At 35.5% G+C, this 14,163-nt stretch overlaps 1 non-coding gene across 1 annotated transcript; it reads right to left on the minus strand.

Annotated features, from left to right (window-relative positions):
- Positions 1 to 10,249: 10,249 nt before the first annotated feature.
- Positions 10,250 to 10,356, minus strand: LOC127124047 (small nucleolar RNA R71). The gene has a single exon (XR_007803690.1). It is a non-coding gene; the product is annotated as a small nucleolar RNA R71 (small nucleolar RNA).
- Positions 10,357 to 14,163: the final 3,807 nt, after the last annotated feature.

The following is a 14,163-nucleotide window of genomic DNA, read 5'->3' on the forward strand; positions in this document are numbered from 1 at the left end:
GATCTTTCGCTAACGCCTTCACTCTCCCTTTTATAGTTTCTTCTTTTCCTAATGAGTTTTCTGCCGCACTTCCTCATCGAGGTACCACTTCACCTGTCAGCTTACATCACACTCTCACCAAGTCTCTCGGGGTTAAAGTGTTTTCACTCCAATTGGAAAATACTCATTCAGGAATGCCTTTTCCATTTCTTCCCAGGTTGTGATACTACCGGCGGGTAAAGAATAAAACCATTCTTCAGCTTCTTCCGCTAAGGTAAAAAGGAACATTCTCAATTTCTTGGCTTCTTCAGTGTAACCATTAATTTTCAGAGTGTTGCTCACGGTCAGAAACCTCTGCAAATGCTTGTTTGCATCTTCATTCACTTTTCCAGTAAAATGATTCCTTTCAAGCTGATTAATGGTACTCGGGTGCAGTTAGAAATTAGCCACATTCACTGGTTGGTTGACAATTGTTAATCTGCCGGTTTATGCATTGGCACCTCCGTAGTCTCCCAACAGTCTTTCGGCTGGTGGTGGAACATCAACCATAGTTTTGATCTCTCTATCGGAACCTGAATCTGAGCTTGAATGGATGAGAAGTTGTTCTTCGTATGATTCCAATCTGGCTAATCGAGCTTGTTTGAGTCTTGCCCTCAAGGTTCTCTCGATTTTTGCGTCAAAAGAAAAATCAACTGAGTCCTTACCTCGCATACAAATATCAGACACAGATTAGTTAATAAAATAGAAATAAAATATTCAAAATACGGTAAATAAATTGTAGTTGCAGAGCAACAAAATGTCAATTGAGGAAATTTTAAACTTATATTTGGCAATCCCCAGTAACGGCGCCAAAAACTTGATCGGAAAAATAGCAAGTGTACTATTTTGCCTATTATAGTAATAACGGGTAAATTCCCCGAATGTCGATCTCAAGGACTGCACGTTAATATCAAGTTCAAATTATCATTCAATTAAATAAAAAGTATGATTTGGGTTTATAGATTCAAAATTATAAAAATAAAGGCAAATGCAAATAAGGATAAAAATAAGGGTTTGCAAGGTAAGAGGAACAATGTCAGGGAAGGTGTATGATTTATCCCTGTAACAACTCTGAGTCACTTTTGCATCAACAAATATCAATTACCACCAGTTCTCAAGGGTATTTTCTCCAAGTCCTTGGTGAGAAAACCTTTAATCAATCTACCCTAATTTCTATGTCCATAGGCAATTAAGGTGAAGTTAAGCTTTATTATATCAAGAACACTCTAATTCATACAGGGTATCCCTAGTCCTAGGTGACATCTACTGTAGAGTAACCTTATGAAAACCTTATCAATGGCGGTCAAGCCTAATTGATAACCACAAAATAATCTTGATTGATCCGAAAGAGAAAACATTAAACACATCAAAAGGTTACCGTAAGAATAATATTATAAATGCAAAAGTATACTCAAATTCATTACAATTCTAAATCAGGGACACCCCCTAGCATTGGGGGGGGGGGGGGGTTTAGCTACTCATATTGTTCAAAACAAATTCAAGATAAAAATTACACATTAAAAGTATTTGGATGACTTCGATCTTCAATCGCTTCCGGTCATGAAAACCTTCAGCTCTCCGAACTCCTTGCTCTCTGTAATACTTGATTGCTTGACAATACTGTGTTTTGCCTTGTTCCAAGATAATCTTTTCTTTGGTAGAAGGTTCTCTTATATAGTGAAAATTCCAAGCAATAGATGGACATGTCCAAAAATCTCTCTGCAAGCCCAATAATCAAAAGCCTGGTGAAAAGGGAAAATTTTGGGGTTGGGCTGACACGGCCCGTGTCAGCTGACACTGGTGGCCGTGTCAGCTGACATGGGTGGCCGTGTCAGCTCGCTGTTTCACTTGACACGCCCATGGGAGCTTGACACGGTATGGGATAAGGCATGACACGAGCCGTGTCAGCTGACACGACCGGCCGTGTCAGGCTACTATTTTTTGCTTTATTCTCCTTCTGCCTGACACGGCCCGTGTCAGGTGACACGGGTGGCCGTGTCAGACCTTCTATATCGGGATTTTTCCATTCCTTTACTTGTCAGAATTCCGCACTGTCTCATTCCTAGTTCCTCGGTTCTTCCACCAGGACCTGTTGGACAAAAACATAGACATCCTACGGGTAAAATCACGAAAGTATAAAATAAAACTGACAATTAATAAAATTGCTTAAATAACTTACAGGATTGAAAATTAACTTTAAGAGTACCATAATGCATACATAGTGTCTCAAAATATTTGGTTTCTTGTCGGATAAGCAACGAAAATATACTGAAAATGGTGACTGATCACTTATAATATGCCAAAATCACTTAAGCGTGTGGTACTTTACCATATTTCGTATTCTACTTAAGTACACCATATCTTACGATGTTCTACAATTCACTTAAGTGCACTGCACCTTACGACGTTCCTTAGTTACTCTATCTCTCATCAATCTGTCCTTTTGTGTGTGACCCTGTAGGTTTTCACGACATTAGCAATTATATTGAATCACGTATTTAACATAATAAACAGTGAGCGGTATCTAGCAACACAACACTGCTACCCAAGACACGAATATGTCATGTGATATGACAAATCCTTTTGTGATAATACTTATGTGTATAATTATCCTTTTGCCCCTATGTCTATATTGAACACAAGGTATAGACCGTGTCATCCTTGTCCTGTTCAATATTGGGCCCGTAGACATTTATCCAGTTACGTAGGATGGGAAAATACCATCTAGGTGACTCATGTCCATCAGCATGCTTCGTGGAGTACCCATCAACTGTCATTATGGTCATCCAGTTACGGACGATGTTTGATCAACAATAAGGCACTCGACTCTACATCTAGGGTCCATAGTGGTTTCAGGTCGAAGGGTGGTATACACCACTGTCACCATGAGAATAACTTATGACACTTTACATAACATTCTATATAATATTCTCATAGCGGGTCAATCCAGTATAAGTATTACTCTTAATATTCATACCTATGTTTAAGACTTGATAACTCCTTATCCATGGTCCATAAGATGTATTCATCAATCTATCTACATAATAGTCTTAATGCTTTAATGTTATCCCACTTTACAACAAAGTTCGACTACAGATACTTTAAGAATAATGTCCTTATGTTTAATGAGATCTCATGATTAAGTCCACTTGATACATTAAAAGAACTAGCTATTCTAAGGACACATGTGTTACCTACTGAAGCACCAGAGGCATCTGAGACTTTGCAGGCACTTGAGGCACCCGAGGGGTTTGGTTTAGTATTTCGACAATACAATTGTGATATGAAGGTATGAAACTACCAAGTATAAAATAACCTCGTTTTGGTTTCGATATCTTGATAACTTCAATTGAAGGGGTGAGTTCGACTCGCTTATCAAATGTTTTAGGATTTAGTCTATTTTATGTTCAAAGCTTGGATAACCTAGAAACCTACCAAACCTGATTTGAAAGAGTCCCAGTAACAGACCCACAAGATTTAGATCACTATCTCTTCAAAATATGTTCAGAATCTCAAAAAGGGTTATGATGATCTAGCATATTTGATAGAAGTAGAATAAGATAAATTCACAGGCTAAGTACAAATAGCTAAATTATTTTGACACAATGCTCCAAGGTTCAATAGAAAAAACTTTCGACATAAGTAGTTAAGAGATTTAAAAGACGGTTTCAAACAACAAGAGCAGTTCTAAATAATTCAAATGTTGAAGACGCGAGAAAGCATATTAGGAAGCTGAAATCCACGTAAGGGAGTACATGTCGATTTCTCTGCGTATTTATTCAATTCCTTTCAATTCTGTTTTATATGCATTATTTTCTTAATTCGAGTTTCATAAAATATGATTGATTAAACTTGATTGATGGATGTTCCTTAACTTTGCGTATTAACTTAACTTATTCATTAACTTCGTCCGATCTTCAACCGTCATGCTTAATGCAGTAAATAGGAATATAGTTCACAAGATATTAGTTATGCTTGTCTAATCGAGATTATAATCAAATAGCAATTGAATGCGCTTAGAAAACTGATGATATAATAACCGATGATAAGTCTGAAATTACCAAACTAGTAGATTAATCTATTGATCATAATTGTAATTGCTTTCTTTATTTTCAATTGTCCGAAAACCTAAAACTCCCCTTTTTCGTTTGTTTTCTTTGGTTAAATTACCCTAGAGTTCTTGCGATACGACTTAAGTGTCGCTCTCGTATACTACATTTATTTACTCCTTTTTGAATCGCGTGCCACAACGTATGAAATTGGCATCGTTGCCAAGGATTCTTTATTGATTTTAGCCCATTTTAGAATCCTTGTTTATAGCCTTGTTAATAATTTTTCTATATTTTGTTTGGTGATTTTCAGGGTTGTACTATAATGGTAATTATCTCAACCTATTAGGAGACTCTATAAGCTACTGTTTCGAATTGCTTTGAATATTTTTCCAGAAAATTAGAAGAAAAAATAAACAAATAATACTCCCTTTGAAGAGACCTCTAAGGGATTTTGACACTCAAAATCGCAAATTCATCTTTTTTCTATGTTATTTAATTTTTTTTCTATTTAAAAAAAATCCAAAAAAAAACTGTATATTTGTTATTTGATTTTATTTGATTTTTAGTCATATTTTTATAATTTTTAGATTTTATTTTAATAATTTTTTCATTAGATTTTATTAGTCATATTCGATAGTGATTTTATTTGATTATGTGCTTATTTGATTTTGATTTTAATTTGATTATTGATTTTATAAGTTATATTTAATAGTGATCTTATTTGATTGTGTATTGATTGAATTTTGATTTTTAATTTGATAGTCATATCATTAATGATCAAATAGAACATTAAGAGAACTTGTTGCATCTGATTCACTTTTTCTTTTTTTTCCTTTCTTTGTTTGACTTAGATGACATTTATACTTGTGATGTTTATAATGATACTCACTTATGTTCAGTTTATACTGAAATTGAAGTTGCTTTACATGATGTCATTTCTTCTAATATTTCTTATGAGATTTCTAGTGACAAAGTTGATGTTGCAGATGTAAGTAAATATAACTCTTGCTGCCAAAATTTTGCCATCTATTGAACCACCTACTTTAGAGATAAAGTCACTCGCGTTTTTAGAATTTAATGAAAATTTATCTGTAATAATTTCATCTAAACTTGACTCTGAACGAGAACAAAAGTTGTTACAAGTATTGAGGAAACATAAAAAGACTATTGGATGAACATCAACTGACATTCTTTATATTATACTGTCCATGTGTATGCATATGATCTTATTGAAGATGAAGCAAAAGTAGCGAGACAATCCTATAGGCGGCTTAATCCCTTGATTTTGGATGTTATGAAAATGGGATCTATATTGCACTAGAGGACAAAGAGAATATCATTTTCACTTATCCATTTGACATTTTTACATATAGGAGAATGTTCTTGATCCTGAAATGAAAAGAGAAGACACTGATAAAAATTTCAAAGTCAATGGACACTGACTCAAGCTATTCCATGAGGGCCCCACATTGAAATATGAAACTATAGAAGAACTCTTATTGACAAATGTTACTTATGCAGTCATCTTTGCGCCTTGAATCCTCAGATCTATTCTCTCTTCTTCTCTCCTCTCCTTTCTCTCTCTCTCTCTCTCTCTCTCTCTCTCTCTCTCTCTCTCTCTCTCTTATTTTATGCTTGTTTCTTTCATTGAGGACAATATGTGTTTTCAGTGTGGGGGAGAGACGTCATTTATTTTTCTTGTTTTATTTTTTTTGTTTACTTTTGTTGTTTTATTTTCTTACAAAAAATTATGGACACTTTTCGTTGGTTTTTAGGGTTGTTTTGTGTAAGTAATTTCTCTCTTCTCTTTACTAAAGATTTATGGTGTGATGCGATTGACTTTCTTTGCATTCTCAATATGATAAAGTAGACTAAGTTATAAATTATGTATCATTTGTAGTAGATCATTACCCCTGGTGAGAGTCTTATAATGGATGACATACAAAATTCTAGTTCTTTTTATTTCTTGTGTGGTTTCACTCATGTTTGTTAGTCACTCTAGAATTTCATTTGACTCTTTTTGAAACCTTTTATTTAGTTGTGCATATTTATACCATAAAGGAAATTTTATTTTTGTTTTATTTTTAGCCGCTTAACCAAAAAGGCAACCCTGAAATTATCATCCTTTGTTTGAAACGTCTTTGAACTGATTTATCCAATTTTTTGTTTATAACTAATTACAAGTCTAGAAAAGAAAAAAAAATTATAACCCTATTAAAGGAGATGAGGAGTTTTATTTGGAGTTGTGTGAGGTTGAATTAGTATTTGTGATATTTCAATAGTTGATAGAAAAAATGAAAAAAAAAATGAAAAAAAATGAAAAAAGAAAAGAAAAGAAAGAAGAAAATTCATATTACAATTTCTTCTATAAAAATAGAGAAAATAAAAAAATAAAAAGAAAAAGAAAAGAGAAAACAGAAGAGAAAACGACTACAAAGAGAAGTGAAAACTGGAAAGTGAATAAATTAAAGATTAATTCAATTCTCGTTGTTCCTTTCAATTCTCTTTTGTCCCTTTAGATTTTAGCCTAGTACCCTTTGGGATTTATCTCACCCTTACTTTAGTCACATTACAATCCGAATAAAGTTCTTTTAATCTTTGTGTGCATGTATTTCAAGTGTGAATATTAAAGTCTTTTCAAGTTTATGGTAGTGCTAACTTTCATGATGTGATTTCAATGTAAACAGATAACCTAAATACTTGAGAGTGAGATAATATTTATATTCTGTGAGGGTTTTGCCACTTCTGATGTATTCTTTGGTAAATTGTCTTTTTATTTGCTTTGATTTTCACAAGAAGTTACTTACTAATTTCATATTCCTTGAAGCTTAAAATGAGAATTTTGTTTACCTCTATTTGATCCTGAAAGTCTTTGAAATTGCATGTTTGAGTTTATTTCTTGTTTTTCATTTTTAGTCTATTTTGAATTTTGAAGTTAGAGTTTTGCTCGGAGTGCAAAAGTTCAAGTGTCGGAAAATTTGATCAATGTATTTTAATACACCATATTTTACTTTTTACTAAGACAATTTATGAATTCTCACATTATTTTCATTGCTTTTAGTGTATTTTTAGAGTTAAGTTTAAATTTGCTTTTATTTTACTTATGTTAATTTATTTTCGGAATAAGTTGGATTTTGATACCTTCTCACTTTGTAGATCATAACTTGAGCTACAATAATATGATGGACGCATTCAAATATGCGTTGGAAATCTAAGATAAAAAGCTACAAGTTTCATGTCGAAAACATAAACCAATTCAGAGTGAAGAGGAGTCTGATTACCATATTTTGTTTCAAACTTAATATAAATAAATTAGTTAGTTTTAGGTCAACTTATGTTTTTCGGGCCGGTGTTCTTAAAACCCATTTCTCTTTATTATTTAAGATAAACTCAGCATTAGGGAAATTTAGACAGTTTTTAAGAAATAAAGAAGAGCACTAGGATTACATGACAGACTAAACTTAAACGTTAATCTAATGTTTTGGGATTTCATCAAGACTTTGAGGTTATTATATTATCCAGTTTTTATTCAATTCTTTTCAGTCCTGTTTTATGAGTCTTGTTTGCTTAATTCAAGTTTCATAGAATATGATTGATTAAATTTATCGATGCATGTCCGGTAACTTCGCATATTAACTTAGCTTATTCGTTAACTTTGTCCGATCTTCAATTGTCATGCTTAATGCGGTAAATAGGAATATGATTCACATGATATTGATTGTGCTTGTTGTAGCGGGGTATTCGTTACCATTAGAGATATTGACTAAATCCAAGGTAAACCATACAAGTCGAGTCGCCACCGCACTTCTATTTATCCAAAGGAATGGTGATAACGTGAAATAATATCACATTTTTGGACTCGATTTAATTAAATTATATTATTATTTGTTTCGATTTATTTCGTTTTATTCGATATTACTTGGTATTTTTCCTTTTATTTGTCTCAGGTAATTTATTTGAAGCATAAGTGAAAAAGGAAGAAAAGGGGTGCAAAAAGATAATGAAAAGCAAAATCCACAAAAGCCCAGTCCACAAAGCCAGGAGCGCTGAAGTTGTGACGATCGCCACACAAGCTGTGACGAGCGTCACGCCTTACTACCTTGTGTTACGAGCGTAACACATGGTGTGACGCCCGTAACACCCCTCTCCTATATTTTAGGCTCCAGAAGCGCAACAGAGGCATGTTGAAGCCTATTCTTACGCTTGACCCTTGGAACGTGAAGCCAATTTTACGGAAAGGACTTTTGGAAACCGTTACAAAGTAGACTAATATAAATAGTTGCTTTTAGCCAACCCTGAAGCTCTCCGTCTCTTTCCGCCGTGCAAGCATATTTTACAGCATTACTTTTCTACAGTTTTCTACTTTATTTGCAATTTTTATTTTCTTTTCCAGTCAATCTTTTAAGCACTAAATTATTTTTTCACAATAGTTTCTACACCGGAAACTATTGTGTATCTTTTACTAGATCTAACCTTACGTTAGATCCTAGAATTTTATTCCTTCGCTTTTATTTTCCTGTCCGATTGAAGAATTCAAGAACAAATCCAACCGGTCTGTGGTGGAGTGTTCAAGATTGCTATTAATTATTCAGGTTCTTTAATTTATTGTTTTAATTTTATATGCCCTGCATTACTGTTTATTTATATTGTTTGTCTGATATGGTTTTATTTAAGCATGATGATTGTTTAGACCTGTTTAGCATGTCCGACTAATTAAATTAGATATCGGTATGTAAAGTAAGCGGAATGAAGGAATCAGAACTAAGTTGGTTTTAATTTCATTTAAAAATAAAGTCACTCTTTTTATGGCCTCAATTTACAGGGTTAATCCCAAAGTTTTTGTACGAGAGTAAAAGACATAAAGAAGTTAAAATCAATAGAACGAAAGTTTGAGTTTTTAACTGGACAGTGTAAATTGGACATTAATTCTAAATCAGGGCGAAAGCAATTTTTAGAGTTAATTAAATTCTAATCTTTTTCAAAAAGTATTTTTAAAGGTTGAATGTGAGGACGAGAGTTAAGCATTTAAGTTTAATTATATAATCTAAGTCATTAGAGCGAGAGTTTGAGACGAGGGTGTTTAAACGGTTATTATTTTAATAAGAAGAGTTTCTATAGATTCTATTGTTTTCAAAAAGTGATTTTGGACTTAACTAATAAGTGACAGCTACGTTAATATAAAGTCATAGTCTATTCAACAGAGCGAGAGTTTGAGATAAGATTTTTAATCAATAGTGTCTACTGAAAAGATTTATTTTAAAACCAAGAAACCAACGAAGATTCGATTCCCTAATTACGACGAACTACATACCGATATCCGCTTAATTGATATTTAACTTAGATCTAATTTTAGTTTTACTTTTCCCCCAAACAATCAAAGTATCATCCGCCTTAGCTTTAAGAAGTAACCTTAGAAAACGGTATATCGATTCATAAGTCCATGTGGGATCGATATCTTTTAAAACTACGCGATAGAACTGTGCACTTGCAGTTAGTACCCCAATTCGACTCATAAAGTCGCGATCAAGTTTTTGGCGCCCTTGCCGGGGACTTTTATTTAGTCGATATCGTAACTCTTCTGTTACGCTGTAGAGACTAAGGCAATTTTTTTTTCCTTTTTCCTTTCGTTGATTTGTATGCCACACACTCGCTCACAAGGCGAGCCATTTTACTTACGAATCAACGACATTGAACTATATCTCCGAGTCTTACGACGAATTCGGGAATATCGTGCTGCAAACAATCTCCCTCCTATCGAAGTGCCCGACCTAAAAAATCTTCTTCCTTCACCGATACCCGAGATGGCAGAACCAGCTCGTGCTCTTCGAGATTACGCCGCTCCATCGCAAGATGAGCCGCATTCGAGTATTGCTCCGCCCGCAATCGAAGCAAACAACTTCGAACTTAAGCCTTCGCTGCTACAGGCAGTGCAACAGAACCAATTCTCTGGAAATCCTACCGAGGATCCAAACCTTCATTTATCCGTATTTGTCCAATACGCTGATACTGTTAAAGCTAATGGTGTCACTTCAGAGGCAATTCGACTTCGTCTCTTTCCTTTCTCGTTAAGAGATAAAGCTAGAAGATGGCTTCAGTCTCTTCCTTCCAACTCAGTCACCACATGGAACGAGTTGAAGAAAGTCTTTCTTGCCCGATATTTTCCTCCAAGCAAAACAGCTATGTTGAGAGCCCAGATAAATGGATTTAAACAGAAAGATAACGAGTCTCTTTTCGAAGCATGGGAAAGATACAAAGACATGATGCGACTTTGTCCACACCATGGTTTAGAGGACTGGTTAGTAATTCATACCTTCTATAATGGTCTCTTGTACAACACAAGATTAACAATAGACGCCGCCGCAGGTGGTGCGCTTATGGATAAAGCTTATGCCGATGCTTATCAACTTATCGAAAGCATGGCCCAAAACCATTATCAGTGGAGAAGCGACCGAACAATGGTAGAAAAACCTCAAACGAAAAGTGGCATGTACGAGATAAGTAGCCTTGATCATGTTAATGCAAAAGTGGAAGCTCTTGCCCAGAAAATTGAAAGTTTGAATGTATCACCTCCAGTTACCGTGGTTGCCGCAACTCAAAATTGCGAAGTCTGTGGAATCCAAGGTCACACTCCTACAGATTGTCAACTCCTAACAGGAATCCAAGCAGAACAAGTGAATTATGCTCAAGGAAATCCCTACTCGCATACCTATAACTCTAACTGGAAGAACCATCCTAATTTTTCATATAAGAGTAATAATGCTTTATACGCACCAGGACAAGCTCCCAATCAAGCCCCAGCTATACCTCCGGGATATCAAAAGTCGATCCCATCTACACCTAACAATAACGTTCCTAGGAAATCCAACTTGGAAATCATGATGGAGAACTTCATAGCTTCTCAACAGCAAACCAATAAAGATTAGTTAAACCAGAATGTACACACTAGCGATCAAATTAAACAACTAACAAGTAAAGTAGATGCCCTGGCTACCCATAACAAAATGCTGGAAACACAAATCTCACAAGTAGCTCAACAACAAGCGCCTACTGCTGCCCCAACTGGTACATTTCCTGGACAACCCCAACCTAACCCGAAAAGCCACGCTCATGCAATCATATTAAGAAGTGGAACGGAAGTAGAAGGACCGTCTGATCCAAGGATGGAAAACCAAAACTCTAAAAAGTCAACTGAGGAAGAAAGTAAACCTAAGGAAAAGGAAGAGAGTAATAAGGAAACCGTAGAAAAGAAAAAACCTTATGTACCTCCACCACCTTATAAACCACCTATCCCTTACCCTCAAAGGCTTATCAAAACCAAAGACGCAGGTCAATTTAAAAAAATTGTTGACTTACTGAAACAATTAAACGTCACAATTCCGTTTACAGAAGCTATTACGCAGATGCCCTCGTATGCTAAGTTCTTAAAAGAAATTCTTTCTAATAAAAGGAAACTTGAAGATAGCGAAACCGTTACACTCACTGCTGAATGTAGCGCCATAATCCAGAATATGCCTCCAAAACTTAAGGATCCTGGTAGTTTCTCTATACCCTGTCACATAGGAAAATTTGTCATAGATAAAGCCTTATGCGATTTAGGGGCCGGTATCAGTGTTATGCCCTTATCCATATGCAAGAAACTGGAAATGGGAGAATTAAGACCAACTAAAATGTCTGTGCAACTAGCAGATCGTTCTGTTAGATATCCTGTAGGGATTCTTGAAAACGTTCCCGTGCGCATAGGTCAATTCTACATTCCAACCGATTTTATAATTATGGACATTAGAGAAGATGAAGTTACACCCATTATATTGGGAAGACCATTCTTAGCAACCGCCGGTGCGATCATAGACGTAAAACGAGGACGACTCACTTTCGAAGTAGGAGAAGAGAAAATGGAGTTCATTCTCTCCCAATTTTTGAAAGCACCTGCAATAGATGACACATGTTACTTTATGGATATCATTGATGAATGCATAAAAGAAACAGAGTTAGAAAATGACAAATTGTTTGACTATCGTGTAGAAGACAAACTTAACCAATGCTTAGCAATAACATCAGATCCCGCACAATGCCTTAAGAAACCAAACCTCGACCTGAAAACACTTCCCAAAAATCTGAGATATGAATTCCTAGACTTAGAACTTGAACGACCAGTAATAGTTAACGCAGACCTAGGAAAACTCGAAACCGAAAAACTCTTACATATCTTAAGAAAATATCCAACCGCACTAGGATACAACATCACCGGTCTTAAAGGGATAAGTCCTTCTATTTGTATGCATCGCATCATGCTAGAAGAAGACTTTAAAACCTCTAGGGAACATCAGAGGAGACTAAACCCGATCCTGAGTGAGGTAGTGAAGAAGGAAGTAACAAAGTTATTAGAAGCAGGTATCATATATCCTATATCTGATAGCAAATGGGTTAGTCCTGTACACGTAGTACCAAAGAAAGGAGGTATAACAGTTATTGAAAATGAAAAAGGAGAAACTATAACCAAACGAATCGAATCGGGATGGAGAATGTGCACTGACTATAGGAAACTAAACAAAGCAACCCGAAAAGATCATTTCCCTTTACCATTCTTTGACCAGATGTTAGAACGATTAGCAAAACATTCTCATTTCTGCTATCTAGACGGTTATTCAGGCTTCTTTCAAATACCAATTCACCCTGATGACCAAGAAAAGACAACATTCACATGTCCTTTTGGTACCTTCGCTTATCGACGAATGCCGTTTGGCTTGTGCAATGCTCCCGCAACCTTTCAAAGGTGCATGATGGCAATATTCGCCGATTTTCTCGAAAACATCATGGAAGTATTTATGGACGATTTTTCCGTATGCGGACAAAGCTTTGAAGAATGTCTTGAAAACCTAGAAAGAATTCTAGAGCGATGTGTAAAAGTAAACCTAGTACTTAATTGGGAAAAATGTCACTTTATGGTACAAGAAGGAATTGTTTTAGGACACATCATATCAAATAGAGGAATTGAAGTAGACAAAGCCAAAATAGAAGTAATCGAAAACCTCCAACCTCCGAAAACTGTGAGGGAAGTACGAAGCTTCTTAGGACACGCCGGTTTTTACCGACGATTCATTAAAGACTTCTCTAAAATAACTAAACCTTTGATCGGATTATTAATGAAAGATGCTGAATTCATCTTTGACAATAAATGTTTAGAAGAATTTCAAACGCTTAAACAAGCATTGATCTCCGCACCAATAATGCAGACCCCGGATTGGAATGAACCATTCGAAATAATGTGTGACGCAAGTGATTACGCCGTAGGCGCTGTTTTAGGACAACGAAAGGATAAAAAACTTCACGTCATATATTACGCAAGTAGAACTCTAGATGAAGCACAAATGAATTACGCCACGACAGAGAAAGAACTTTTAGCAGTAGTATTTGCACTAGATAAATTTCGTTCTTACTTGGTCGGAGCTAAAATAATCGTTTACACCGACCACGCCGCCATTAAGTACCTCTTAACAAAAAAGGATGCTAAACCTAGACTCCTAAGGTGGATCTTGTTTCTACAAGAATTCGATCTGGAAATCAAAGATAAGAAAGGAACTGAAAACGTAGTAGCAGATCACCTCTCTAGACTCGAAAACCTGGAACCGGAAAGAACATCGATCAATGATGATTTCTCATACGATAAACTTATAGCTACTTTGGAAGAAAATAAAGCTGATAAACAGGTAGAGACCACCTTGGCTATATGTGTTACACCATGGTACGCTGACTTCGTCAATTATTTAGCTGCCGGAATAGTTCCACCTAATTTATCTTACCAACAAAAGAAACGATTCTTCCATGACATAAAACATTATTACTGGGATGACCCTTTACTTTTCAAAAGAGGCCCCGATGGTATTTTCCGTCGGTGTATACCTGAAGAAGAGATAGAAAATATAATCCAACACTGTCACTCCGCTCCTTATGGTGGACATGCAAGTACATCCAAGACCTGCTCCAAAATCCTACAAGCCGGTCTTTATTGGCCAAACATATGGAAGGATGTGCATGCGGCTATCAAGAAATGTGATAGATGTCAATGCACAGGGAACATATCTAGACGTGACGA

Source organism: Lathyrus oleraceus, chromosome 2 (assembly GCF_024323335.1).
Source record: "Lathyrus oleraceus cultivar Zhongwan6 chromosome 2, CAAS_Psat_ZW6_1.0, whole genome shotgun sequence".
Lineage (NCBI taxonomy): Eukaryota > Viridiplantae > Streptophyta > Magnoliopsida > Fabales > Fabaceae > Lathyrus > Lathyrus oleraceus.